This window comes from Mirounga angustirostris, unplaced genomic scaffold (genome assembly GCF_029215605.1).
Source record: "Mirounga angustirostris isolate CCGP_5_RB_7025 unplaced genomic scaffold, mMirAng1.0.hap1 SCAF_1, whole genome shotgun sequence".
Lineage (NCBI taxonomy): Eukaryota > Metazoa > Chordata > Mammalia > Carnivora > Phocidae > Mirounga > Mirounga angustirostris.
The window spans coordinates 70,053,445-70,081,310 of NW_026991709.1; the positions used below are offsets into that span (position 1 = coordinate 70,053,445).

General features: G+C 44.6%; 1 protein-coding gene across 1 annotated transcript in view; it reads right to left on the minus strand.

The window, feature by feature from the left end:
* The window catches only part of MUC4 (mucin 4, cell surface associated), a 58,291-nt gene that overhangs the window by 30,041 nt on the left and 384 nt on the right, over positions 1–27,866 (minus strand). The window lies entirely within an intron of this gene.

The window sequence follows — 27,866 nt, forward strand, 5'->3', positions numbered from 1 at the left end:
GCTGTTGTCTCTAGAGCAGAAGTGAAGGAGGAGTATGCTGTTGACGTTGCCTTTTGTCCAGTTGTCCTGGAGACTGTAGAGATGACTGGAGTAAAAGTTCCCATTTCAGGTGGTGGCATGTATTTTGTGTTTCCTCCTGTAATGTCTGCTGAAACTGGTGTTGTGGGGACCTCTGAGGTCGTGGGACGTGTGTTGCTTACACTAGAAGAGGATGACATGTCTCCCGTGGAGGCCGATGATACGGGCATTTCTGCTGTTGGGGAAGGCTTATGGCTGACACTGGAAGGAGACGAAGTGCTTGCCGCCCCAGAAGTTGGTGTGTCCTGGTAAATGTTGTCTGTAGGAGAGTATCCACTGACAGAGGATGAAGGAGTTGAGGTTGTCAGTGGCGAGGCAGTGCTGGTTTGAGATTCTGTGCTGGTCTCCATGGTCTGACTGGTGTGGTCCTGAGATGATGCCGTTGTCTCTAGAGCAGAAGTGAAGGAAGAGTATGCTGTTGACGTTGCCTTTTGTCCAGTTGTCCTGGAGACTGTTGAGGTGACTGGAGTAAAAGTTCCCGTTTCAGGTGGTGGCATGTATTTTGTGTTTCCTCCGGTAATGTCTGCTGAAACTGGTGTTGTGGGGACCTCTGAGGTCATGAGAGGTGTGTTGCTTACACGAGAAGAGGATGACATGTCACCCGTGGAGGCTGAGGACGTAGGCATGTATGATGTTGTGGAAGGCTTATGGCTGACACTGGAAGGAGATAAAGTGCTTGCTGCCCCAGAGGTGGCTGTGTCCTGGGAAATGTCGTCTGTAGGAGAGTATCCACTGACAGAGGATGAAGGAGTTGAGGTGGTCACTTGTGAGAGAGTGCTGGTTTGAGATTCTCTGCTGGTCTTCATGGTCTGAGTCTTGTGGTCCTGAGATGATGCATTTGTCTGTGGAGCAGGAGTGAAGGAAGAGTGTGCTCCTGAGGGTCCCGTTTGTGCAGTTGTCCTGGAGATTGTTGAGGTGACTGGAGTAAAAGTTCCCGTTTCAGGTGGTGGCATGTATTTTGTGTTTCCTCCTGTAATGTCTGCTGAAACTGGTGTTGTGGGGACCTCTGAGGTCATGGGACGTGTGTTGCTTACACTGGAAGAGGATGACATGTCTCCCGTGGAGGCCGATGATACGGGCATTTCTGCTGTTGGGGAAGGCTTATGGCTGACACTGGAAGGAGATGAAGTGCTTGCCGCCCCAGAAGTAGCTGTGTCCTGGTAATTGTTGTCTGTAGGAGAGTATCCACTGACAGAGGATGAAGGAGTTGAGGTTGTCAGTGGCGAGACAGTGCTGGTTTGAGATTCTCTGCGGGTCTCCATGGTCTGACTAGTGTGGTCATGAGATGATGCTGTTCTCTCTAGAGCAGAAGTGAAGGAAGCGTATGCTGTTGACGTTGCCTTTTGTCCAGTTGTCCTGGAGACTGTTGAGGTGACTGGAGTAAAAGTTCCCGTTTCAGGTGGTGGCATGTATTTTGTGTTTCCTCCTGTAATGTCTGCTGAAACTGGTGTTGTGGGGACCTCTGAGGTCGTGGGAGGTGTGTTGCTTACACTAGAAGAGGATGACATGTCACCCGTGGAGGCCGATGATATGGGCATTTCTGCTGTTGTGGAAGGCTTATGGCTGACACTGGAAGGAGATGAAGTGCTCGCCGCCCCAGAAGTGGCTGTGTCCTGGTAAATGTCGTCTGGAGGAGAGTATCCACTGACAGAGGATGAAGGAGTTGAGGTGGTCACTTGAGAGAGAGTGCTGGTTTGAGATTCTCTGCTGGTCTTCATGGTCTGAGTCTTGTGGTCCTGAGATGATGCATTTGTCTCTGGAGCAGGAGTGAAGGAAGAGTGTGCTCCTGAGGGTCCCGTTTGTCTAGTTGTCACTGAGTTTGTTGAGGTGACTGGAGTAAAAGTTCCCGTTTCAGGTGGTGGCATGTATTTTGTGTTTCCTCCTATAATGTCTGCTGAAACTGGTGTTGTGGGGACCTCTGAGGTTATGAGAGGTGTGTTGCTTACACGAGAAGAGGATGACATGTCACCTGTGGAGGACGATGATATGGGCATATATGATGTTGCGGAAGACTTATGGCCGACACTGGAAGGAGATAAAGTGCTTGCTGCCCCAGAGGTGGCTGTATCCTGGGAAATGTCGTCTGTAGGAGAGTATCCACTGACAGAGGATGAAGGAGTTGAGGTGGTCACTGGCGAGAGAGTGCCGGTTTGAGATTCTCTGTTGGTCTCCATGGTCTGACTGGTGTGGTCCTGAGATGATGTCGTTGTCTCTGGAGCAGAAGTGAAGGAAGAGTATGCTGTTGACGTTGCCTTTTGTCCAGTTGTCCTGGAGACTGTTGAGGTGACTGGAGTAAAAGTTCCCGTTTCAGGTGGTGGCATGTATTTTGTGTTTCCTCCTGTAATGTCTGCTGAAACTGGTGTTGTGGGGACCTCTGAGGTCGTGGGAGGTGTGTTGCTTACACTAGAAGAGGATGACATGTCACCCGTGGAGGCCGATGATACGGGCATTTCTGCTGTTGGGGAAGGCTTATGGCTGACACTGGAAGGAGATGAAGTGCTTGCCGCCCCAGAAGTGGCTGTGTCCTGGTAAATGTTGTCTATAGGAGAGTATCCACTGACAGAGGATGAAGGAGTTGAGGTTGTCAGTGGCGAGACAGTGCTGGTTTGAGATTCTCTGCTGGTCTCCATGGTCTGACTGGTGTGGTCATGAAATGATGCTGTTCTCTCTAGAGCAGAAGTAAAGGAAGCGTATGCTGTTGACGTTGCCTTTTGTCCAGTTGTCCTGGAGACTGTTGAGGTGACTGTAGTAAAAGTTCCCGTTTCAGGTGGTGGCATGTATTTTGTGTTTCCTCCTGTAATGTCTGCTGAAACTGGTGTTGTGGGGACCTCTGAGGTCGTGGGACGTGTGTTGCTTACACTAGAAGAGGATGACATGTCACCCGTGGAGGCCGATGATACGGGCCTTTCTGCTGTTGGGGAAGGCTTATGGCTGACACTGGAAGGAGATGAAGTGCTTGCCGCCCCAGAAGTGGCTGTGTCCTGGTAAATGTTGTCTGTAGGAGAGTATCCACTGACAGAGGATGAAGGAGTTGAGGTGGTCACTGGTGAGAGAGTGCTGGTTTGAGATTCTCCGCTGGTCTCCATGGTCTGACTGGTGTGGTCCTGAGATGATGCCGTTGTCTCTAGAGCAGAAGTGAAGGAAGAGTATGCTGTTGACGTTGCCTTTTGTCCCGTTGTCCAGGAGACTGTTGAGGTGACTGGAGTAAAGGTTCCCGTTTCAGGTGTTGGCATGTATTTTGTGTTTCCTCCTGTAATGTCTGCTGAAACTGGTGTTGTGGGGACCTCTGAGGTCATGAGAGGTGTGTTGCTTACACGAGAAGAGGATGACATGTCACCCGTGGAGGCTGAGGACGTAGGCATATATGATGTTGTGGAAGGCTTATGGCTGACACTGGAAGGAGATAAAGTGCTTGCTGCCCCAGAGGTGGCTGTGTCCTGGGAAATGTCGTCTGTAGGAGAGTATCCACTGACAGAGGATGAAGGAGTTGAGGTGGTCACTGGCGAGAGAGTGCTGGTTTGAGATTCTCTGCTGGTCTTCATGGTTTGAGTCTTGTGGTCCTGAGATGATGCATTTGTCTGTGGAGCAGGGGTGAAGGAAGAGTGTGCTCCTGAGGATCCCGTTTGTCCAGTTGTCACTGAGTTTGTTGAGGTGACTGGAGTAAAAGTTCCCGTTTCAGGTGGTGGCATGTATTTTGTGTTTCCTCCTATAATGTCTGCTGAAACTGGTGTTGTGGGGACCTCTGAGGTCATGAGAGGTGTGTTGCTTACACGAGAAGAGGATGACATGTCACCTGTGGAGGGCGATGATATGGGCATATATGATGTTGCGGAAGACTTATGGCCGACACTGGAAGGAGATAAAGTGCTTGCTGCCCCAGAGGTGGCTGTATCCTGGGAAATGTTGTCTGTAGGAGAGTATCCACTGACAGAGGATACAGGAGTTGAGGTGGTCACTGGCGAGAGAGTGCCGGTTTGAGATTCTCTGCTGGTCTCCATGGCCTGACGGGTGTGGTCCTGAGATGATGCTGTTGTCTCTAGAGCAGAAGTGAAGGAAGCGTATGCTGTTGACGTTGCCTTTTGTTCAGTTGTCCTGGAGACTGTTGAGGTGACTGGAGTAAAAGTTCCCGTTTCAGGTGGTGGCATGTATTTTGTGTTTCCTCCTGTAATGTCTGCTGAAACTGGTGTTGTGGGGACCTCTGAGGTCATGGGACGTGTGTTGCTTACACTGGAAGAGGATGACATGTCTCCCGTGGAGGCCGATGATACGGGCATTTCTGCTGTTGGGGAAGGCTTATGGCTGACACTGGAAGGAGATGAAGTGCTTGCCGCCCCAGAAGTAGCTGTGTCCTGGTAATTGTTGTCTGTAGGAGAGTATCCACTGACAGAGGATGAAGGAGTTGAGGTTGTCAGTGGCGAGACAGTGCTGGTTTGAGATTCTCTGCGGGTCTCCATGGTCTGACTAGTGTGGTCATGAGATGATGCTGTTCTCTCTAGAGCAGAAGTAAAGGAAGCGTATGCTGTTGACGTTGCCTTTTGTCCAGTTGTCCTGGAGACTGTTGAGGTGACTGGAGTAAAAGTTCCCGTTTCAGGTGGTGGCATGTATTTTGTGTTTCCTCCTGTAATGTCTGCTGAACCTGGTGTTGTGGGGACCTCTGAGGTCGTGGGAGGTGTGTTGCTTACACTAGAAGAGGATGACATGTCACCCGTGGAGGCCGATGATATGGGCATTTCTGCTGTTGTGGAAGGCTTATGGCTGACACTGGAAGGAGATGAAGTGCTCGCCGCCCCAGAAGTGGCTGTGTCCTGGTAAATGTCGTCTGGAGGAGAGTATCCACTGACAGAGGATGAAGGAGTTGAGGTGGTCACTGGTGAGAGAGTGCTGGTTTGAGATTCTCTGCTGGTCTTCATGGTCTGAGTCTTGTGGTCCTGAGATGATGCATTTGTCTCTGGAGCAGGGGTGAAGGAAGAGTGTGCTCCTGAGGGTCCCGTTTGTCTAGTTGTCACTGAGTTTGTTGAGGTGACTGGAGTAAAAGTTCCCGTTTCAGGTGGTGGCATGTATTTTGTGTTTCCTCCTATAATGTCTGCTGAAACTGGTGTTGTGGGGACCTCTGAGGTTATGAGAGGTGTGTTGCTTACACGAGAAGAGGATGACATGTCACCTGTGGAGGACGATGATATGGGCATATATGATGTTGCGGAAGACTTATGGCCGACACTGGAAGGAGATAAAGTGCTTGCTGCCCCAGAGGTGGCTGTATCCTGGGAAATGTCGTCTGTAGGAGAGTATCCACTGACAGAGGATGAAGGAGTTGAGGTGGTCATTGGCGAGAGAGTGCCGGTTTGAGATTCTCTGTTGGTCTCCATGGTCTGACTGGTGTGGTCCTGAGATGATGTCGTTGTCTCTGGAGCAGAAGTGAAGGAAGAGTATGCTGTTGACGTTGCCTTTTGTCCAGTTGTCCTGGAGACTGTTGAGGTGACTGGAGTAAAAGTTCCCGTTTCAGGTGGTGGCATGTATTTTGTGTTTCCTCCTGTAATGTCTGCTGAAACTGGTGTTGTGGGGACCTCTGAGGTCATGGGTCGTGTGTTGCTTACACTAGAAGAGGATGACATGTCACCCGTGGAGGCCGATGATACGGGCCTTTCTGCTGTTGGGGAAGGCTTATGGCTGACACTGGAAGGAGATGAAGTGCTTGCCGCCCCAGAAGTGGCTGTGTCCTGGTAAATGTTGTCTGTAGGAGAGTATCCACTGACAGAGGATGAAGGAGTTGAGGTGGTCACTGGTGAGAGAGTGCTGGTTTGAGATTCTCTGCTGGTCTCCATGGTCTGACTGGTGTGGTCCTGAGATGATGCCGTTGTCTCTAGAGCAGAAGTGAAGGAAGAGTATGCTGTTGACGTTGCCTTTTGTCCAGTTGTCCTGGAGACTGTTGAGGTGACTGGAGTAAAAGTTCCCGTTTCAGGTGGTGGCATGTATTTTGTGTTTCCTCCGGTAATGTCTGCTGAAACTGTTGTTGTGGGGACCTCTGAGGTCATGAGAGGTGTGTTGCTTACACGAGAAGAGGATGACATGTCACCCGTGGAGGCTGAGGACGTAGGCATGTATGATGTTGTGGAAGGCTTATGGCTGACACTGGAAGGAGATAAAGTGCTTGCTGCCCCAGAGTTGGCTGTGTCCTGGGAAATGTCGTCTGTAGGAGAGTATCCAGTGACAGATGATGAAGGAGTTGAGGTGGTCACTTGTGAGAGAGTGCTGGTTTGCGATTCTCTGCTGTTCTTCATGGTCTGAGTCTTGTGGTCCTGAGATGATGCATTTGTCTGTGGAGCAGGGGTGAAGGAATAGTGTGCTCCTGAGGGTCCCATTTGTCCAGTTGTCACTGAATTTGTTGAGGTGACTGGAGTAATAGTTCCCATTTCACGTGGTGGCATGTATTTTGTGCTTCCTCCTGTAATGTCTGCTGAAACTGGTGTTGTGGGGACCTCTGAGGTCATGACAGGTGTGTTGCTTACACGAGAAGAGGATGACATGTCACCCGTGGAGGCCGATGATATGGGCATTTCTGATGTTGTGGAAGGCTTATGGCTGACAGTGGAAGGAGATGAAGTGCTTGCTGCCCCAGAGGTTGCTGTGTCCTGGGAAATGTTGTCTGTAGGAGTGTATCCACTGACAGAGGATGAACGAATTGAGGTGGTCATTGGTGATAGAGTGCTGGTGTGACTCGTGTCGGTTTGAGAAGTTGTTTTTGTCCCTGTAATAGAAGAAGAAGAGTGCGCTCTTGATTGTCCTGTCTATTTTTCATTGATATTTTTGAGATAATTGGAGTGAAACTTCTCTAGTGCTTGTTGCCATCAACTTTTCTGACATTGTCAGATTTGTGTGGCTGGCAGTTGAATAGGATTTTCCCTGAGAAATACTACTGGCAGAGTGTGTTCATTTGTGGGCGTTGGAGGATTATACCCTTTAAATATAAGATAGAAGGGCTTATGAGAAATGAAATTCTATTTATGTGAAACTATGCAGTCTATAACTAGTTTTGCACATATTTCTCTCCGTATCATAGTGCTCTGGAATAAATGGCTAAGGATTTGATTATTTAACTGTGGCTAATGTTTCTAGTCACATAGGTGACAAGCAGTCTTAAATAAGATGGTAATGAATGTTTGCGGTAACATTTTGTCTCCATTAGCAATGAGTTTGCAAGGATAGAAATGGAAAATGGTGGAGTTGACCTCCTACTTTCCCCATACAAGGGTTACAAGCCATCATCCTTGTGCTTCAGTTTCAGATCAATGTTTCATTTTAAATACACCCATAGTTCATGTACTCAACAAATTTCAAATTGTCACACATCCTATACACGTTTTTCTCAAGCACTACAAAGGAGATGGGTAGGCTTCTCTTCTTTTCACAGCCTCTTTTTCTTCTCCTTAATCCAGTGTGTATCCCTCCAGTTTCCTTCTCAATCTGTGTCCTCATCCCATCAAAAGTTTTTCAGTTTTCACCCCTACTGATATTCTTGTGATCTTCTTTTCCTCCTTCATTTCTCTCTATTACCCTATCTAGAACAGGCAAGAAATTTACTGGCCTATCAGAACATTCTTTGGAGAGCAAGGATGGGTAAATAGTTGTGAGCTTGTATGTTTGAATCCTGGACATGCCTGAATACATTTACTGTTGACAGCAAACATGTCAACCACTTGTACTGTCTTTTTTTTTTTTTTTTGAGAGAGAATGAGATAGAGAGAGAGCATGAAAGGGGGGAGGGTCAGAGGGAGAAGCAGACTCCCCGCCGAGCAGGGAGCCCGATGCGGGACTCGATCCAGGGACTCCAGGATCATGACCTGAGCTGAAGGCAGTCGCTCAACCAACTGAGCCACCCAGGCATCCCCACTTGTTCTGTCTTAAACAACTTGTTTATTCAGTATTAAGCATTTGGAAGTACACCCAGGTTTAAAAGAGATTTTGAGGACTCAAGTTTGAAGTGACCCCTCCTTCTCTGGAATAGTGTGGGTTTCTGTCATGGGGGTGGGTAGCCTGTCTTCTATTCAGGTAGTTATGTTTATTTCATTTCACTCTCCCTGAGGACCTTCCTTGTGGGTGGTCTCTCTACCTATAATCCAGAACTTTTCCTTCCTACTTTACTTTTCTTTTTAACTAGGAGCTGAATTAATTCTGTTTGGTTTTCAAAATCATGTGGGTTCTTGAGCTCAGGTCATCCCCCTTTCTACAAACCTCAGCAAGCTGTTTCTAAAGACACCACCGTCTTACAATTGCCATCTGGGCCATGACCTCGGGCCCAAATTACTTTTAAGATCAACAAAACTGTTTTTAGTGTTCATTTTATTTTTACAATCATAAGGGAAGAAATCAATGTGATAATAGTGAGTATGTAATTAATCCATCCTTGGCCACATTTGTCTTTAGTCCAACACAGTTGTAAAATAGTTTTAAAATTTTTTAACAAAGTGAGGAGCCCAGGAAGGCAACAGTGCCTAGGGTCCATGAAAATCATTTTGTTGCCCTTTATCCAGACTGTCTCAACAAAAGCGTCAACCCATTGGTAAAGAGATAGGCATCATAGTAGAAGTTCATTGATGACAATCTAATTTCATTTAATATTTTACATTAGTTCAGTAACTTGAATTGTTTTTTTCCTCCAAAAACTATCTTTAGTTCCCCCAAAAAACATTTCCCCCCATTCAGTTATTGAGATACAACAACAAATCCAGTTTTAACAAATTTGAAGTATTTGGTTCTTTACTGAAAAACCTTTTCCATTTACCAAGAGATGTTGTTCTCTTAAGTATTATGAACATCAAGACCAAGATATTGCTCCTTCCTTGAAGAGAGTTCTTTTCTCCAAGGTGACAATAGCCAATTTCAAAATACTTACCAGGAAGAAGGAGATTTTTCTTGATTAGCCAAATTAAAAATAGTCAAAGCATTGATAAGCTTAATATTTAGAAGAAAGGGCTTCTCTAGATGGTTGAGGACTCTGACATATATAGTCAGGGCCCCAACAGTAAATTTGTCAACTACATATGCTAATTTTTAAAAAACCCTATAATGTGAATGTCCTTTTTAAATGAAAAAGACATCATCAATTTTTTCAAGAAATTTAGACTAAAACTAAGTTTTCATATTTTTTGTTTGATTTGAAGTGGCCAGTCTTTCTTGCTAAAGTTGCCAAATATTTCTTCCCTTAAGACAGCTCTGAGAGGTCCAAAAAGATGAAGACAAGTTCCTTCCCTATGGAGAATAAATAGTGTCTATGTGGAAGGAAGATATCCCGTCCCACAGCATGGTGCTCATCCCTGAATAGCTAGGCGGCACTGAGGCTAAATGAGCCTGAGTTTGGGTCTGGGCAATAAAACCTGCTTCAGGTCGGAGATTTAGACATGCCTGCAGGTAAACTTAAAGGAAAAATTCTGCAACAAGACCTAGGGGTAGAGGTGCAGGATTCCTATAGAGTGAGGCACCTGATCAGGACTGCCTCAAATTATTACAAAATAAAGTATCTCTGGAATGTAACAACTCACAGCAGTCTTCTTTATGAAGAGGAAGGCAAGGTAAAACTAGAATGGTTACCAGACTGTTTTAAACTTCCCGGTGGGAGAAAATGTTAGCTTTTGCAACCTGAACTATAATTTTTTTTTAAACAAACAAACAAATTAAATGTCTACCTTCCCCTCCTCATTTTTAACATTTGTTCCAATCTAGCAGAAACCTAAGGAGTGAGTGTACATATTCTATCCCTGGTCATGTCATAACATGATGTTAATTTAACTGATCATGCCTATTTTTTTCCCAATTTACATGCTAGGCAGAATATTTAAATACCAGCCTGTTTGGTTTAAAATATTTGACTGCGCTCACATTAGTCACAGACAAAGCCTCAGTCAACCAGTAGAGCAGACCATCCTCCTGAATTTTATCTTTAAGGACATTGAGTCTTTTAAACCAAAGAAGAAACCAAGAAACATTGAGTCTTTTTTTTTCTTTTAGGAACTTACTCTTTTTGGTTTTCATTAGCTCCCTAGCTGTATTCAAACTTTTTTTTAACCTCAGTGCTCATAACTAGTTGGAGGGATGATGTTGGTAAACGTCGTCAAAAAGATGTGACACACTCCCCAACATTGACCCAAGAGCTGGACCCCAGACACTCGAAGGCTCCTCACCTGGAAACACCTGTGGGGTATATGTGACTGAGCCCAATTAGGGCTTCTCTATAAACTTTTGAGATTTGGCAGGCAGGTGCAGAGATCTATTCATCTTTCTGCTTCCCAAGACAGGCCTGTATGTAAGTTCCCTTTGCTATTATTAAAACTGCCACCTACCAACCTGAGTGTCCTGTCTCTTTCTGCCCTCTGAGTACAGGGGCCAGTTTCAGATTACACCTGGGAAGCTCACAGGAGGGTTGCAAACCAACAGGTGAAGTTCACATAGAGACGAACTCCCAAAGAAGAAGGTTTGAGAGCAGTTCCTGGAGTTGACTATAATTCTACCACTTTCTCTTAAGAAAGCAATTTAGATTTTCAGGTTAGTGAGAATGAGTGTGAGTCAGCTCTAATTTATTAAAATATAAATGACTCACTCGCAAGCTTCTGTGTTTTGTTAATAGTAATGAATGACAGGTGACACACTTCTAAGCTGGTGTGGACAAATGCATGGATTGAGCTGCAGAGCTGAGCTTGGAGGTATTTGCATCCCTACTTAACCCCCAAATGAGTCTGCTTCAACTTTAAAAGGAGACTTCCTTTATTCAGAATGATGAGTAGATTTGCTTATAGAACTTCAAATTCTATGCCTGAACTCTCTTCAATAAAGTTCCAGAACTTGGTTTCTCCAGATAAAGTTTAGATTAGAAAACATTCCCTATACAATTATTATCAACCTTATTTCATTTTCCTAAGAACATAAATAAGAACATTGCTCTATTATCTGCCTTTGAGTCACCAGACAAGTTATAGACATGCCAAACTTACTAAATTTACTACAGATTTTTGGCAATTAATATATTTTCAGAACCTGCGTCACCTCTGTTACAATCAATAGCAGCAGCAAAAGTTTCATGATAGCATAGTCCAATTTTTTAAAGTAAATATTTTTGTTGTTTATAACAGTGGTACAACTCTGTTTCCAACAATATGGCAGAAGAGATAAGCCTTTAATGACAAAACCTGCAAATGCCAGATAATGTGTGCAGAGCTGACTGGGATCAGAAGAAAGGAAGGGAAACACTCAGGAGTGAAGAAACTGAAACCTGAAATGGTAAGTCAGTGTTCTTGCGGGATCTGCAGATCTCTGAGATCTAGAGTGTTGAATTTTGAGGGCGCCTGGGTGGCTCAGATGGTTAAGTGTTTGCCTTCGGCTCAGGTCATGATCCCAGGGTCCTGGGATCGAGTCCCGCATCGGGCTCCCGGCTCAGCGGAGAGCCTGCTTCTCCCTCTGACCCTCTCCCCTCTCATGCTGTTTCTCTCTCGCTCGCTGTCTAAAAAATAAATAGAGTGTTGAATTTTAAGGGCTCCACGGGAGAAGGAGACACGTTCTTAGATCAGGACACTGTAAATTGAATATTTTCTCCATAAATCTGGAACCCTCAGAGAAAAGATGAACAAAAAAATCAGAAAGAAAAAAGGAAAAGAAGGCTGAATGAAGGATATTATTAAGAAAAGAATAGAACAGGGGCGCCTGGGTGGCTCAGTCGTTAAGCGACTGCCTTCAGCTCAGGTCATGATCCCAGGGTCCTGGGATCAAGCCCCGCATCGGGCTTCCTGCTCCGCGGGAAGCCTGCTTCTCCCTCTCCCACTCCCCCTGCTTGTGTTCCCTCTCTTGCTGTGTCTCTCTCTGTCAAATAAATAAATAAAATCTTTAAAAAAAAAAAAGAAAGAAAGAAAAGAATAGAACATACTGAAACAGAAACAAATAAAAATAGAATCAACAAAGCCAAAAGTCGGTTCTTTGAAGATACAGTAGACAAACTTCTGGCAAGGTGAATTAAGACGAAGTAAGAAAGTAAGAAAAGAAGATAACAGAAAGGAAGAATATTAGGAATTAACTTAACTTTGCATCTTAAAGACCTAGAAAAAGAAGAACAAACTAAAGTCAAAGCCAGCAGAAGGAAGAAAATAACAAAGATTAGAGCAGAGATACATGAAATAGAGAATAGAAAAACAATAGAGAAAATCGATAAAACCAAAAGTTGCTTCTTTGAGACCAGCAAAATTGATAAAACTGTCACTAGGTGGACTAAGAAAAAAAGAGAGAAGACTCAAGTTACTAACATGAGAAATGAAAGTGGGGACATTACCAGCAATTCTACAAAAATAAAAGGATTGTAAGCGAGGACTGTGAGAAGTTATACACCAACAAACTGGATAACCTCCACGAAATGGTCAATGTGTTTCCTAGAAACACAAAACCTGTCAAGACTAAATCATAAAGAAATAGAAAATCTGAATAGACCTATAACTTGTAAGGAGATTGAATCAGCAATCAAAATTCTCCCAACAAAGAAAAGCCCTGGGCCTGATGGCTTCTGGGGAATTCTACCAAACACTCAAAGAAGAACTAACACCATGCTTTTCAAACTTTTCCAATAAATTAAAGAGGAAGGAACATGCCCTAACTCATTCTTTTAGGCCAGCATTACCCTGATACCAAACCCAGACAAATACACTACAAGGAAAAAATATGTATATGCCTTAGGACCAATATTTCTTATGAGCATTGATGAAAAAGTCTTCAACAAAATAGAAGCTAACTGCATTCAGCAGCATATTAAAGGGATTATACACCATGACTAAATGAGATTTATTCCTCGAATGCAAGGATGATTCAACATAAAAAACTTAATGCAATACATCACATTAATAGAATGAAGGTGGGAAACAACATGATCATCTCAATTGATGTAAAAAAAGCATTTGACAAAATTCAACACTCTTTCATGGTAAAAATGCTCTTCAAAGTAGGAGCAGAAGGAAACTACCTCAATATAATGCAAATCATATATTAAAATCCCACAATGAACATCATACTCAATGGTGAAAGACCAAAAGTTGTTTCTCTAACATCAGGAACAAAGCAAGGATGCTTGCTTTCACCACTTGTATTCAACATAGTACTGGAAGTTCTAGCCAGATCAATTATGAAAAAAAAAAAAAAGAAGAAGAAGAAAAAGGAAAAGAAAATAAATAAATAAAAGACATCCAAATTAGAAAGGAGGAAGCATAACTATCTATTTACAGATGATATGATCTTATATGTACAAAACTCTAAAGGTTCCACACAAAAAACTTGTAAAACTAATAAGTGAATTCGGTGAAGTAGTAGGATACAAAGTCAACACACAAAAATCAGTTGTATTTCTATATGCTAATAATGAACAATCCAAAAAGGAAATTAAGAAAACAATTTTGTTTATAATAGCATCAAAAAGAAAAAAAATACTTAGGAATTAACAAAGGAGGTGAAAGCTTTGTACAATAAAAATGACAAAAGATTGCTGAAAGACATTAAAGAAGGCATAAATAAATAAAAACAGATCCCAAGTTGAATAGACTTAATACTGTTAAGATATCAGTACTATCCAATGTGACCTACAGATTCAATGCAGCAATCCCTGTCAAAATCCCAATGATATTTTTTGCAGAAATAGAAAAACTCATCCTAAAATTCATGTGGAATCTCAAAGGACCCCGAACAGCCAAAGCAATCATGAAAAAGAAGAACAAAGCTGGAGGGCTCACACTTCTGATTTCAAAACTTACTACAAATCTACAGGTTTTTTTAAATTTTTATTTATTTATTTATTTATTTTAAATATTTTATTTATTTATTTGCATGAGAGAGAGCACATGAGGTGGGGGAGGGTCAGAGGGAGAAGCAGACTCCCCGCCGAGCAGGGAGCCCGATGTGGGACTCGATCCCGGGACTCCAGGATCATGACCTGAGCTGAAGGCAGTCGCTTAACCAACTGAGCCACCCAGGCGCCCAACTACAAATCTACAGTAATCAAAACACTGTGGTACTGGCATGAGGACAGCCTTACAGACCAGTGAAATAGAATAGAGACCCAGAAATAAACCCTTGCATATATTGTCAAATGTTTTTTTACAAGGAAACCAGACTAGTCAATGAAAAAAGGACAGTTTGTTTTCAAACAAACAGTGCTGGGAAAACTGGATATCCACTTGCAAAAGAATGAAGTCAGGCCCTTGAAGAGGTATTTGTATACCTGTGTTCATAGTAGCATTATTTATAATAGCTAAAACATGAAAGAAACCCAAGTGTTCATTGCTAAGTGTCCATTGAATGGACAAGCAAAATGTGGAAAATACATACAATGGAATGAGATTTAGCCTCAAAGAAGGAACACAATTCCGACGTATGCTACAGCATGAATGAATATTGAGGACATTATGTTCAGTGAAATAAGCCGGTCACAAAAAGACAAATATTGTACAAACTCCACTTATATGAATCACTTAGAATAGTCAAAATCATAGAGACGGAAAGCACAATGATGGTTGCCAGAGGCTGGGAGAAAAAGAGGAAATAAGGAGTTATTGTTTAATGAGTATAAAGTTTCAGTTTTACAGATGAAAAAGTGTTCTGGAGGGCGCCTGGGTGGCTCAGTTGGTTAAGCGACTGCCTTCAGCTCAGGTCATGATCCTGGAGTCCCTGGATCGAGTCCCGCATCGGGCTCCCTGCTCGGCTGGGAGTCTGCTTCTCCCTCTGACCCTCCTCCCTCTCATGCTCTCTGTCTCATTCTCTCTCTCAAATAAATAAATAAAATCTTAAAAAATAATAAAAATAATAAGATCTTTAAAAAAAGGAATAGACTCTCTAGACAAACAAATAGGGAAAGGCTGATCTGTGAGCAAAATATCCTATAAAATATCCTAGTTGAGGGGAGAAAGCCACCTGTTATTTCCTTTGTGGTTCTTTTTATTACTTTTTAAAAGAATCTATCAGGGCGCCTGGGTGGCTCAGTTAGTTAAACGACCGCCTTTGGCTCAGGTCATGATCCTGGAGGCCCGGGATCGAGTCCCGCATCAGGCTCCCTGCTCGGCAAGGAGCCTGCTTCTCCCTCTGACCCTCCCCCCTCTCGTGTGCTCTCTCTCTCTCATTCTCTCTCTCTCAAATAAATAAATAAAATCTAAAAAAAGAAAAAGAAAAAGTGTTCTGGAGATGTGTGGTGGTGACAATAGCAAAACATTATGAGTATATTTAACGTCATAGGGTTGTATACTTAAAATGTGTATTTTGCCATAATTAAAAAATAAGATGAATTGAGAAAAAATAGAAACCTGATATAAACTATTTTAAATTGAATTAACAGTTAAAAAATAAACCCATCTCTCACAAAATGTAGGTCAAGATGATATTATAGGCAATTAGGTAATTCCAATTTTATACAAACTCTTCCAGAGCTTAGTAGAAGAGGGAATGCCCTACAACTAGTTTTGCAAGGTTGTTATAACTTTAATACCAAAACCAAACAAAGACAGTGTAAGAATGGAAAAGTATAGATCAATAAATCTCAGCAATAATATAGACGGAAATGTCCAAAACAAAATATTAGCAAGCCAAGTTCAATATTGGATTTATAAAAAAAAAATTCATCATGATCAAGCTGGGTTTAAGCCAGAAGTACAAAAATATGAAATTAATGTAAGTCACCGTATAAACGGAATGGAAGGGAAAACAAAATCATCACAACAGTTGCCGGAAAAGCATATGACCAAATTCAACACTCATTCCTGTTAAAACTCCTAGCAAACTAAAAATAAACGTTAACTCTTAATCTGACAAATGATGTCAATAAAAAAACCATTAGTAAACATCATACTTGAAGATAAAATATTGGAAATATTTTCTTTAAAATTTGGAATGAGTCCATGTCAACTACTTCTATTTGACATTATGCTGGAGGTCTAGCCAGTGTAATAAGACAAAAAAATAAAAATAAACAAGGATATGAAAGTATAGAGAAGTTCTTTTTGGTATGGAAAGGAAGAAACACCCTGTGATCATTTGCAGATGATATAATTGTTTACATATAAAGCCCCCCAATTTCAAATTATTAGCAAAGTTCTACATATATGGTCAAAAATATAAAAATAACTGTATTCCCATACATCAGCAAAAGAAAACATTTTTAAATGATAGTGTTTATGATAATGACAAATATAAAATATTCAAGACTAAATCTAACAAAAGATGTGCTTAATCTTTGTGGACAAAGTTATACCACTTCATTGCAATGTATTAAAGAAGATCTACTCATTATTTTAAAATTGCAAAATAGAGATAATTAAAAGACCACACCCCATAGTGTCACTACCCAGACAACCACATTATTTTATTATTTTATTTTTATTTACTTAAATTCAATTAATTAACATATAGTGTATTATTAGTTTCAGAGGCAGAGTTCAGTAATTCATCAGTTGCATATAACACCCAGTACTCTTTATATCAAGTGCCCTCCTTAATGCCCATCACCCAGTTACCCCATTTCCCCACCCCCCACCCCTCAGTCTGTTTCCTATAGTTAAGAGTCTGTTATGGTTTGTCTCCCTCTCTGATTTCATCTTATTTTATTTTTCCCTCCTTTCCCCTATGATCCTCTGTTATATAATTGAATATTACTCAGCCATCAAAAAAATGAAATCTTGCCATCTGCAATTACGTGGATGGAACTAGAGGGTATTATGCTAAGCGAAATAAGTCAATCAGAGAAAGACAATTATCATGATTTCACATATGTGGAATTTAAGAAATAGACAACCACATTATTGTGTGTCCTTCCCGCATTCTTTTTGTTTTAAATAAATATATAGTTTAACTTACCCAACATATATAACTTTGCATCCATTTTTAAAAACTTTATCTGGTATTATGAGCATCTCTTTGTGTATTATTCTTTCTAAACATAGCCTGAGGAGACAAATCTTTTATGCCTTGGGTGGTAGTTCCTTCTCTACTCCCTTTTGGAGGCAAGGCAGTGCTGGCTGAGGGGTGGGGGGACTGAGTCAGCTAAGCCCAACAGCAAGATTTGGGGTGTTGTATGCAGAGTTCCCTTGCTGAGCTCTGGAGGCCCCTTTTCCCAACTAAGTCATTCTCCCCACAAAAACTTTCATCGTCACCATTCCGATTTCCATTTCCCTGCAAATGGTGCAGCATGGGGGCAAGGTGTCTCTCCTAGAGCCCTTAATTCGGTGTGCTGAGTTAGCTCTAACCACCCCTCTGGAGATAATGAGAGCTCAGGGATCACGTACACACTACTGGTTCTTTGTTTGTTAAGTTTTTCCCTGATAAACCTCACTTAATGCTTGTTCCATGTGTCGCTCATAGGTCTGTGTGATTGTGTGTGTGATAGTGTGTGTGTGTGTGTGTGTGTCCATGCCCCTATGGAACATTGGATGTTGCCTTTATACATTAAATAATATTCCATCATAGGGACAGCCCCTAATTTACTCACTGGTGGGCATTTAGGCGGTTTCCAATGTGTTGCTATCATAAATAAAGCCTTTGATGACTATCTTTGTGTATAATATTTTGTTTTGTTTTCATTATTTCAGCTCATCTCCTTAACATAAATTGCTGTAAGTGGACATACTGGTTAATGCTGTTATAACAACTTTCATGTCATTAATTCATCCTGCCAAATGTCTTGACAGAGAAGTCATGCTAATTTACGGTCCCATTAGCAGTATATGAGAGAATACCTGTTTCCCAATACTCTCTCCCTATGTGGTGTTTTTTTAAAGATTTTTATTTATTTATTTATTTGAGAGAGAGAGTGTGAGTATGGGGAGGGAAAGGGGAGGCGCGAGGAGACTCCCTGCTGAGGACCCGGAGATCATGACCTGAGCCCTAGAGAGCCGTGTAACTGACTAAGCCACCCAGGTGCCCCTACTCTCTCCCATTGGAAAATATTTGTACTTGGTAATACCAATTTTAAATCTGGTCAAACAGGGCTGTGTCCTCCTTTTGAATCTTTGTTTAAAAGGCTTGCCAGTCCTGGGCTGAGTTGACTAGAATCTCCTGCTCCAGTGAATAGGAAAGCAAGTAAGCCCCTTCAGGTTGATAACTCTGTTTTATCCTGTAGGGGAGTAGGAGCAGTCTTAACAAGTCTCTAAATCCGTTGGGCTTGTCGTTAGGAGGAAGAGATTAGCATTACTTATATCAATATATCTTTCACCACCATTTAAGCAATAAATCTTAAGCCACTCTTTCCATGGATTAGTCAGCAATCTAGGAAAACAGTTTGCTAACCTCCAGTGGGTTATTCCTCCGGAGGAAATCCTGGTAGGCGGGGAGAGTCTTAGAGGAGTTCTTCTTGGTAGAAAGTGGTTCTCAGAAGATAGGGTGCATCCAAATCCCTGGGGGAACTTGAAGAAGTGGATTCTGGGGCCCACCACCAGAGTCTGATTCCCTACATGGGGTGGGGTCCAGGAATCTGCCTTTAACACATGCACAGGGTGGTTTTGATACCTGTGACCTATGGACCACATCTTAAGGAACACTACCCTTAAAATAAAATTATAGTATCTGCTCTTGAGGGGTTTTTTTGTAAGCTAAAACCACCTTACTGAAGTGGTAAGGCACTAAAATTTCGGGCCTTGATCAAGCTTGATTCTCAAGAATATTCCCAGCCTTATTCTTGGTGCTCAAATTTTGCTGGCATGAACAGACCTTGTCTTTTACCAGCATGCAAGCCCAGCTCTTCAGCTGCTATCAGATTGTTAGACAACTGAAGCCTGTCGTTCTTGACCTGGCCAAATACATAACGTATTTGCAGAGCTGAGAGCTAGGGATTTGAGTGTGAAGAGTTGATATTTGAGAGAAACAGGTTTTTCCTCTCCTCTCCTCTCCCTCCTTTCTCTATGACAATCCATCTTCCACTTCACTGAAAAGACCATCTAACTTGATCTCCTATGTCCCAGAACCCTCTCCACCAGGAAATGTCTCTGCCTTCTCCAGGTCCCTCATCCTGCCCCCAGAAGACGGGCTGAATCTCTACCAAAGCCTACACACACAGAGACACCCGGTGCCCTGTCTGCTCCCCTCCTCCCTCCTCAGGTGACTTAGCCCATCACCTCTCTCTGTCTGAGAGTCTCCTTCCATTCTGCTAACAAATGTGTTTAAGTCTTTCTTGACCTAAAATAAGTCTTTCATCCATCTTGTGTCTTTCTTATCCCCTATCTTTTGTTTCACCCACAAGAAAAGTCAGGACCCCAGTCACCTCAACAAAAACACTTTCCTGAAAAGTTACCAAAAAACCCCTCCTTCCTAATCACCAAAACCAATTTTCTTCAGTCCCCGTTAGTCTCTGTGAAATCTGGTGCCATCCATGCATCTGGTCAACAAGTATTTATTGGGCATCCACATCAAGATTCTCCTCAGCCAGTGCCCCTTAGTATCTGCACAGCATTGCCCTCCTTAAACTGAATGATTCTGCTCATCCAATATGCTCCCCATTCCTTCTGCTCCCTGGGCCCTTTCTCTTCTCTTCTCAGCTTTCAGATGAAGTCAGTCTTCTGGATGTCATCTCCAACATTTCCCTTTCTTTCTACACTTTCTTTCTGGCTAGACTACGTCTACTTTGATACCTTACAAATCTATAACTCTACCCTGGCTTCGCACCCATTTTTCCAGACTCACCTTTCAGTGATTCCCTGGCTGTCCTGTCAAATGCAACATGTCCAAGCTAAACTTTTCCTCAGACTGTTTTTCTATCTTCCTATGTTAATGGTAACATCAGTCCCCCAGGTACTTAGGACAGAAACCCCCTGAGTCATCTTTGATTCTTTTTTCTTCCTTGTCCCCAACATCACAATTTGGCACCAACTATTATTCCTCCAAATTATCGCTCCCATCATGGTCTCTAAGTTCACTCTGCTGTGTTAACCTCATTACTCTGACCAATGCAGCAGCCTCTAACTGCTCCTCCTGATTGCTCTACTCCCCAACTTGCCCCACTGCTGGCTTGATCTTCAGCTATGGGAACCGCGAAGAAGAGTCTCTCATCACCTCCTTAGCAGGGATCTTTGAGAGAATGCCTGTATTGCCCTCCCTCGAAGGCAGCTGCTTGGATCCTGAGGGCATGGGTCTAGTTGTCTTATCAGGGTCATGGAGACTGGTGACTGGAATTATTCCTGTCGTCCTCTCACAACTGTGGTAAGGAAATCAGGGTCCTGAAGCATGTGTCCTTAGAGGGAGGCCATTTGGTTCTGGATGATCCTGCGGTTGAGAAGAGTGTTCAATAGTCTTGTCCGTAGGTCTGTCTATACTGCAGAGTGGTTTCTGTAAGGAATGCCCATTACCAAGATGTTTCTGTCAGAGACATTTTCTCCTCTTTGAGTTCTTGAATGTCAACTGACCTGTGGTTAATTGGTCCATATAGTTGGGAATAGGGATTTCTTTTGTACTTCTCTCACTAGGTACGTTTTGACTATAAATAATAAAAATGTTGATACTGCATATTTGTATATGGCTTTATAGCTTCTTTTAGTTAATAGTACCCGCATTTCACAGATGAGGAAACTGAGATTTGGAGAAGCTGAGTGACTTGCCCAACACGGCATGCCTTGCAAGTGACAAGGTGGGGGCTCACAGGTAAGAGTCAAGGCTTGGAAATTGTGAGTGTTGTTCAGCTGTGGGACTGTCACTGAGGGCACAGCCTCTCACAGTTTGGGCTCTGGAGAGCTGAAGTAAGGGATGGAGAAAAGGTGATTGACTTTCCCTGAGTTCTTAGTCTGCCACAAGCTGAGTGTTCTGAGCCCTGGGGGCAGTTCAGCACATTTTCAGGGGCAAATGATGTGACACCAGGCTATTTCTGCCAATTTTCCTGGTGTCTCCTTTTCTGTGATGATGTCAGTGAGTTACAATGGTTGTTGACCCCTTGGGGTGACAAGACTGTCCAAAGACACAAGTGTGATATTGTCTAAAACGGATAGTTTAAAAGAAGTTCTCTCAGGAGAGGAGGCTGCATCAAGGGCCAGTGAGGGCACCAAGGGCATTCTACCTTCAGAGACCTGGAACCTTCCATGGGTTTCTTGGCTACCCCTGCAGTGAGAGAGCTCTCAGCAAGGCAGTTATTAAGCTAGATCTGGTAGGAGGTATCTAACACTAGTCTGAGTCCTCTGGGGGCTACAGGGATGGCAGAGGTTGATGATGTTGACAGGCATCGTTTCTCTTTTGTGGCCCTCTGGTGACTCCACAGGTATGAGGAGGTGATGGGTGTGTTGTTGACTCAGCTGAAGGAGTGGTGGCCACAGTGGTGATGCTGGTGGGAGATAACATTCCCACAGCGTGGTGAATCACTCCTTGAAGAGAAACAGAGCCTATGTCTTACGTGTGTGCATTGTAGACAGAGGTTTATTCTTAGTGCCTGGTCTGTTTGTCTTGAGTTATTCCTGGAATTGGAGGTGAGGAAGCCATGAGCCATATCATCCACAAAGTTTCACTTTTCTGCTGCTGTTTCCTGATTGGTGGGGCCCTTTGCCAGGCTGTGCCTGGGGCAGTAGAGAGCTAAGGAAGCACCCAACTGTGAGGAAATGGACTCATTGATGGGCAGCAGGTGCCCTGAAAGGTATAAAGAGTTTGGCAGAGGGAGGCAGGACTACCTGTCTTGCCTCCCTATTTGGGAGCCCCAGGGGCCATCTGGGTGTGTATCAGCCTCAGAATTGCCACAGCCCTCATCCTCATGGTAGTAACTAGGTTTTGGGTGCTGCCTCAGCCCCGCTCACAGAAGAAGAACTAGGTCATGGAAACTGTTGTTCACACACAGCTGGGTCTGTGCTTCTCAGGATTGAAGACTGCCATTCCCTCAGAAATTCTTGGTGACCAAAGAATGAGGTTTCTGAGCAGTTCCTGGGCTGTGGGTGATTTCAGGCTTCTGCCCCTCTGTGGTCAGGGTTTGGGAGCTGGCAAGTTCCCAGAGCTGCCCCTTAGGGACCTCATGTTGGTGCGAGATGATAAATACAATGGCTGTTGGAGCTATGGCTGTAGGGACTATGACAGATAACAATGGAGGTGGTAGCTATGGTTTGTGTTTCTACTTTCATCTTAGAGGAAACAAGAACTGTGACCAGTATTGTGTCTGTTGGGTATTTTTCCTCCATTGTTGCTAGAATTCAAGATGAGGAAAGTCACAAACTCAGAATGTCCTTAGGATTACTGATCTTGTGATATTTTCAGCACCTAGAATGGTGGCTGGCATACAGGGATCACTTCATAGATATCTGTTGAATAAATAAATTCATGTGTCCCCATCCCCTGGTCTTTGGTTCCTTCAGCTGAGGTTTGGAGAGGGTGTGAGGTTGCACCTGTTTCTCCTGTCACTGTCACAGTGGTCCCAGGGCCAGGAGGAGGCCAACACGACGGCTACAGCCTGGGAGGTATGACCACCACCGCAGCAGAAGGTAGTCAAACTCCCGAGGGCAACCCTAGGCTAGGAGGGTGTGTCTGCCTCAGATGGGAGCCAGGGAGAGATGAGCTCCAAAACCAAATGGCAGAGGCTGGAGATCGAACTTCTGAGGAGAGGAGGGGTGGGGAAAAAAAAGTTGGAGCTGTGCTTGTGAGCATCTGGTGGAAGCTGGATCTTGACACTTCTTGGCTAGGTTCTGGAGCTCCTGGGGTTTTCACCAGGGTAACCTTGGTGCTGCTACATAGACGCTGGCAGAAGTTCAGTCAAGTGACCTGTGATGGTATCCAAAGTGAAGAATGCCTAGTTGATAGGCATTGTTTGTGGTGTGACTTCAGTGGGTATAGTTGGAAAGGAAAGATAAAGTTCTTGCCTAGGAGCCAACTGTGAAGGGCAGATTCTTAATTTTTTTTCCACAGTGTGATTGACCTAAATGTTTGTGATCAGCTCAAAGGAGGTAGCTCCATTTACTAATGAGGAAAAGGAAGGAGATACTTGAGGAAGCTATAATGATGCCAGTGGCTTTTTCGATACCTCAGTTCCCTCAAAACACAGGTTGGCCAGTCTTTGACTCAGGGAAGAAGGAACTGAAGCAAGAAAGCAAGATTGTAGTAACTACCGTGATTTAGTGGTTGCTTGGTTGTTTTAGCCATGATTCCTCACAGACACAGTGTTTCTGAACCCCCTAACTAGGTCCTTTCTGAGTCCGATATGGACAATGAACAGCAGAATCTGACAAGGCCACGGAGTGGCTAAAAGTGTGGGTTCTAGAGTCAAACTGACCAACATTCACTGTGTGACTTGGACAAGTTACTTGACCTCTCTGAGGCTTGAGGTCCTTATCTGTAAAAGTGGGATGATGGTAGATAACAGTAATAACAATGTGTGTGCTGCGTGCAAAATGCTTAGCTCAGTACCTAAGCTCAATAAATGGCACTTTGTGCTGCCTGTTATCTTGGCCATTACAAAGGTCTGAGATCCCGGTGAAGGCAGCAGTCCTTGTGACCGGCTGCTGTTTTCACTTGTCCGTTCCCTTCCCAGATCTCCACGGCCACCATCGGGCGCAAGCCAAAGGACCTTCTGCCTGGACTCCTGCCGCCAACAACTAACCGGTCTCCCATTTCACCCTTGTCTACTTCCAATCCATTTTCCTCTACTGTATCCGGAGTAATCACGCCACATTTCAAATCTGACTATGTCACTCCTCTACCTGAAACCCCTCACTGTCTGCCCGTTCTAGTTCCTTAAAACCTGTAATCCCTTCCACGGTTTATAAGGCCCTGCGTGATCTAGACCAGGCCTACCTCTTTCAAGTCCTTCCCGGTCAAACTCTCTCCTGCCTCTGCATGTCTTCCCCCACCTGGCTGGTGCTCCTTCCCTCCCCTGCCTCCACCTGGCTCACTACTCCTCCTTCTTGTCCCAGCTCAGAGCGCAGCACTTGGTCAGAGAGGCCTTCCTGGACTTACTAATCTAAACGAAGTCTCCCTCTTTTGCTCTCATCAGAATACTTGTTTAACATAGAACCACATTTGTAGTTGGGAATTTTTCTGTAATTATTTTCTTTCTTTCTGCATACTAGATCTTCACTCCAGGAGGCTGGGCCCTGTCTGTTCCATCTCTCACTGTGTACACACAGTTCTGCCCTAGAACAATGTCGGGCACTCCTTAAATAGTTGTTTAATTAACACATGTATGAACAGATGAATGAATGAACAAATGAATGAATATCTCAACAGGGGTTGTGAGTGCTTCAGTCCATCCTCATTGATGGGCTTGGCTGGTTTGGAGATTCATTTGTAAAAGGTTTTGTTATGCAGTGCAAACCCAGTAAATGAGGAGTCAGGAAATTTGGATTCTAGTCCCAGCTGCCCTACTTAGTGGCTGTGTGACATTTAAAAAGTTTTGGAGGCAGGAACCATGCATGACTTATTCATCTTTGTGTCTAGAGTACTTGGAATGAGTAGAAGTTCAACAAGTGAATGAATAACTCCAAGGTGTTTCCTATCCTGACGTCCCCAAAGCCCATTGGCAACAGGCCTTTTGGGATTCAAGTTTCTATTTTAGCTGGGAGAGTAGATTTCTATGCAACCTTAAAAACGCTCACCGAGCTGCCTGCAGCGTAAGCCAGTGCCCTCTGTTTGAGCAGGGCCATGACTATAGAGGCCTCGTGTGCAAGCATAGACACCCAGTTCCTGGGGCCTCTTCAGGGTCTCAAGGAAGATGCTGAGTATTTGGACCTGTACAAAGTGCCAACAAGTTGAGTTCATTTCAACTCCACTCCTCAGTGCTGTGCTGGGGGGTAGGCATGCAATGATGACTAAGCGTCTGCTTGCCATGAATTCAGCGCAGTAGAAGGAAAGACAAGCATTCTAGGAGAACATTTGGAAGTAGGAGAGATGCCTATAAAGTCTTCAGTCTTGGCCTTTGAAGAAGTGGCGCCGAGAGCCACAGTAGGGGCCCATCTGAAGCATTTAGGGGTGCCACGAAACCAGGGGATAGACAGCAAAACCACTTGCTGGAGCACATAGAAAGTCAACTACTTCTTGGCCTCTCCTGGTCATGAAGGCATAAATCACTCGCCTGTCAGACACGGCCAGGACAGCCTCAGCCTCCAGAGCCGAGCCCCAGAAATCAAGGGTGGGAAGGAGATTGCTGGGCAAGGCCTCAAGAAGCCGTGGGCTCAGCTCTAGTGGGGGCTCTGCCCCATGGCAGAACTGGCCTTCAGGGGCAGCTCATGCCATAAGCCACATTCTAAATGAGCCAAGCCAGCCCTTGCAAACCTACAGGAAGGACAGGGGTGGCCTTGCTGAGGCTCGAGAATGCCTGGATGAATGAAAATGCCTGTGCTGACAGAGATGGCCATTCTATTCCCAGCTTCACCCTCTTTGCCCCCAATCTCCCCAGCTCTAAAAGGGAGCAGTCCCTTCTCTCAAATGAAATTTTATGGCTCTTCTACTTTATATCAGAGACGACCTCATTTTATCCTCACCACAACCCTATGAACTAGTCCCTTTGCATGTAACTCATTCTGCCAATAAAGCTACCAAGCTAAAGAGGCTCTTCTCATGTCCCCTGGGCTCGCTAAGAGGCAACATTCTCTCAAAGTTTTCTGACTTGAAGTTCCTGCTCTTTGCTGTACATTTTGCTGAGCCACCGGCCTAAATTTGATCTATTTTCTTATTAGGACCTCTTGCTCAGGGATTCTCTCCTTTTGGGTGTCCCCAAGCACAGCGAGAGTTTTCTGGGGTGGGGTGTGGGGGTAGGGGCTGATGGCCTGTGGCCTTGTGGGTGAGTTGGGTAGGCCTTTCCCAGACAGACTGGAGGTTCTCTGAGAGGGGTCCTCTGTGATGCGGCCCCCTCTGGCCTGCACTGGCGACAACCTGTAACCTCCCAGTGGTGGCCCCTGGCAGGGCGGCGGCCCCTTAATTACTGGGACACATAGGATTGGAGACTGGGTTTGATTTTGACCCAGTTTCCTTGTCGTGGGGCATGGAATCAGGGGTGCCAGGCTTCTTTCTGAGTCATTCTCACCGGGAACCACTAGTCACCTCTGACTCCATTGGTTCCCTGTCCAGCCCACCTCTGTCCACCTTCCTTTTGCCCTTTGACTTTTGATAGCCAGGGCTTTTCCTTAAGGAAGTCCTTACCACTGCAACATCCCTTCATGGAAACCCCAGGGCTGTCCCTCCAGCTGGGCACAGGGGCTCCGCCTGGGTGAGGATGCTGGCAGCAAGTGTGGAAATGGGCTCTAGCTTCTGTCGGGCAGGTCACCCATCAGTCACCCTCAGCAATCCAAGGGAATGGGACTGACCAGTTTCTGCTTGCCCAGTAGCTCCCTGGGGCACATTTGGGGGGCTAACTACCTGTCCTGTGGAGACTGTCTTTCCCACCATGTCCTCCGAATGCTCAGTCTGATGCTTGGGGCACCACTTTCCACCCCACACCCACCTCCTTTCCAAGCCCAGCTCCATCTTGTTCCCTCAACAATGCACGGGCCCCAGCACTCCAGGACAGCTCTGTACTTCTTCCAGGCCCTCACTTTCATGGTCCTTTCCTCCTTCTCTTGCTCATACCCTGTGGCTCCCCATGGCTTTTCCTGCCCACCCCCACCCCAGTTCTTGCCCTCTATGCTCTTCTCCACAAACTCTCTGCCTCCTCCCAAGCAAGAGGATCCTAAGACAGGGCTAAGTGCAGAGTTAGTACTGAACACTTTTTCTGTTGACTTTATACCACAGAATATCAAAACTTAAGAACTTGGGAATCCATTCACCACCCCACTTTTTATATAGGGGAACCATGGTGTGGAGAGAGAAAGGACAAGAGGACCTGGACATGGTGATCAGATCAGTTAGTGCTAAAGCCAAGTCTGGGCCCCAGGGCCCCTAAATCCAAGCCACCTTGTCCCCATTGCCTATGGTCATGACTCCCATGGACACTCCTTCTTCTGCATCCCTCTCTTTGACTCCTAAGTGGCTGGCCACTGCAGGCTCTAGATGCTCCTTCTGGCCTCCATTTCCTTACTATGTGATGAGTAGGTTGGGTGGGGGTGGGGGGGTGGGGGGGCTGGAGATTTGGGGAGATAGTTGTTTCATTTGCTCTTAGCCAAGCCCTTACACATTTCAAGGAAGGCAGAACATTCCACTTCACCAGTACTGGGTCTCTTACTATCTTTAAGAGAGTATATTCCTTCTGACCCACTCCCAAGAAGTGATCCCTTGGCTGAAAGCTTCCCTAGGCCTGTCAAGGAGGGGAAAGAGATGTGATTATTTCTTTGGTTTGGGCTTCAGACCCCTCATCCTCTCCTGGCCCCCAGAGCCTCTCAGAAGACACAGACACCCAGAAATACAGAATGCAACCCCATCCTAGAGCCAGAGAGGGGCAGCTTGGAAGGTAGAGGACTGCAGGATGCAGGGCAATGGGGGGGGGGGGGTGTGGAGGAGGCCAAGGCCAACACCAGGTCTATGAGCCCTGCCCTGAGGGCATTAGCCCAAGAGGAGGCTTTTCAACCCCAGGTCAGAGCCAAGAAGCCAACAGCCTGACACCTCAGCTACCCTCTGGTCCCCACCTGTTTCTAAGCCAGTCTGCGTTCTCCTCTTCCTGGGTCCCTTTCTTTCAGGTCTGCGTGTCTCCTCCGCTTTTCCCCTTTCCCCCATTCTTTCTCTCTCTCTCTCTCTCTCTCTTTCTCATTCTCTCTTGCACGTGCTCACTTTGATTCATCTGTTTCTCACCTGTTTTTTCTTCTGACTCTGCATCTTTATGTCAGTTCTCCTTCAGGTCCTGTCACCCAGCTTTTCTGTTTTCTTCATCAGCCTCTCTCCTCAACTCTCTTTCCCTCTTTCTACAGTTCCAC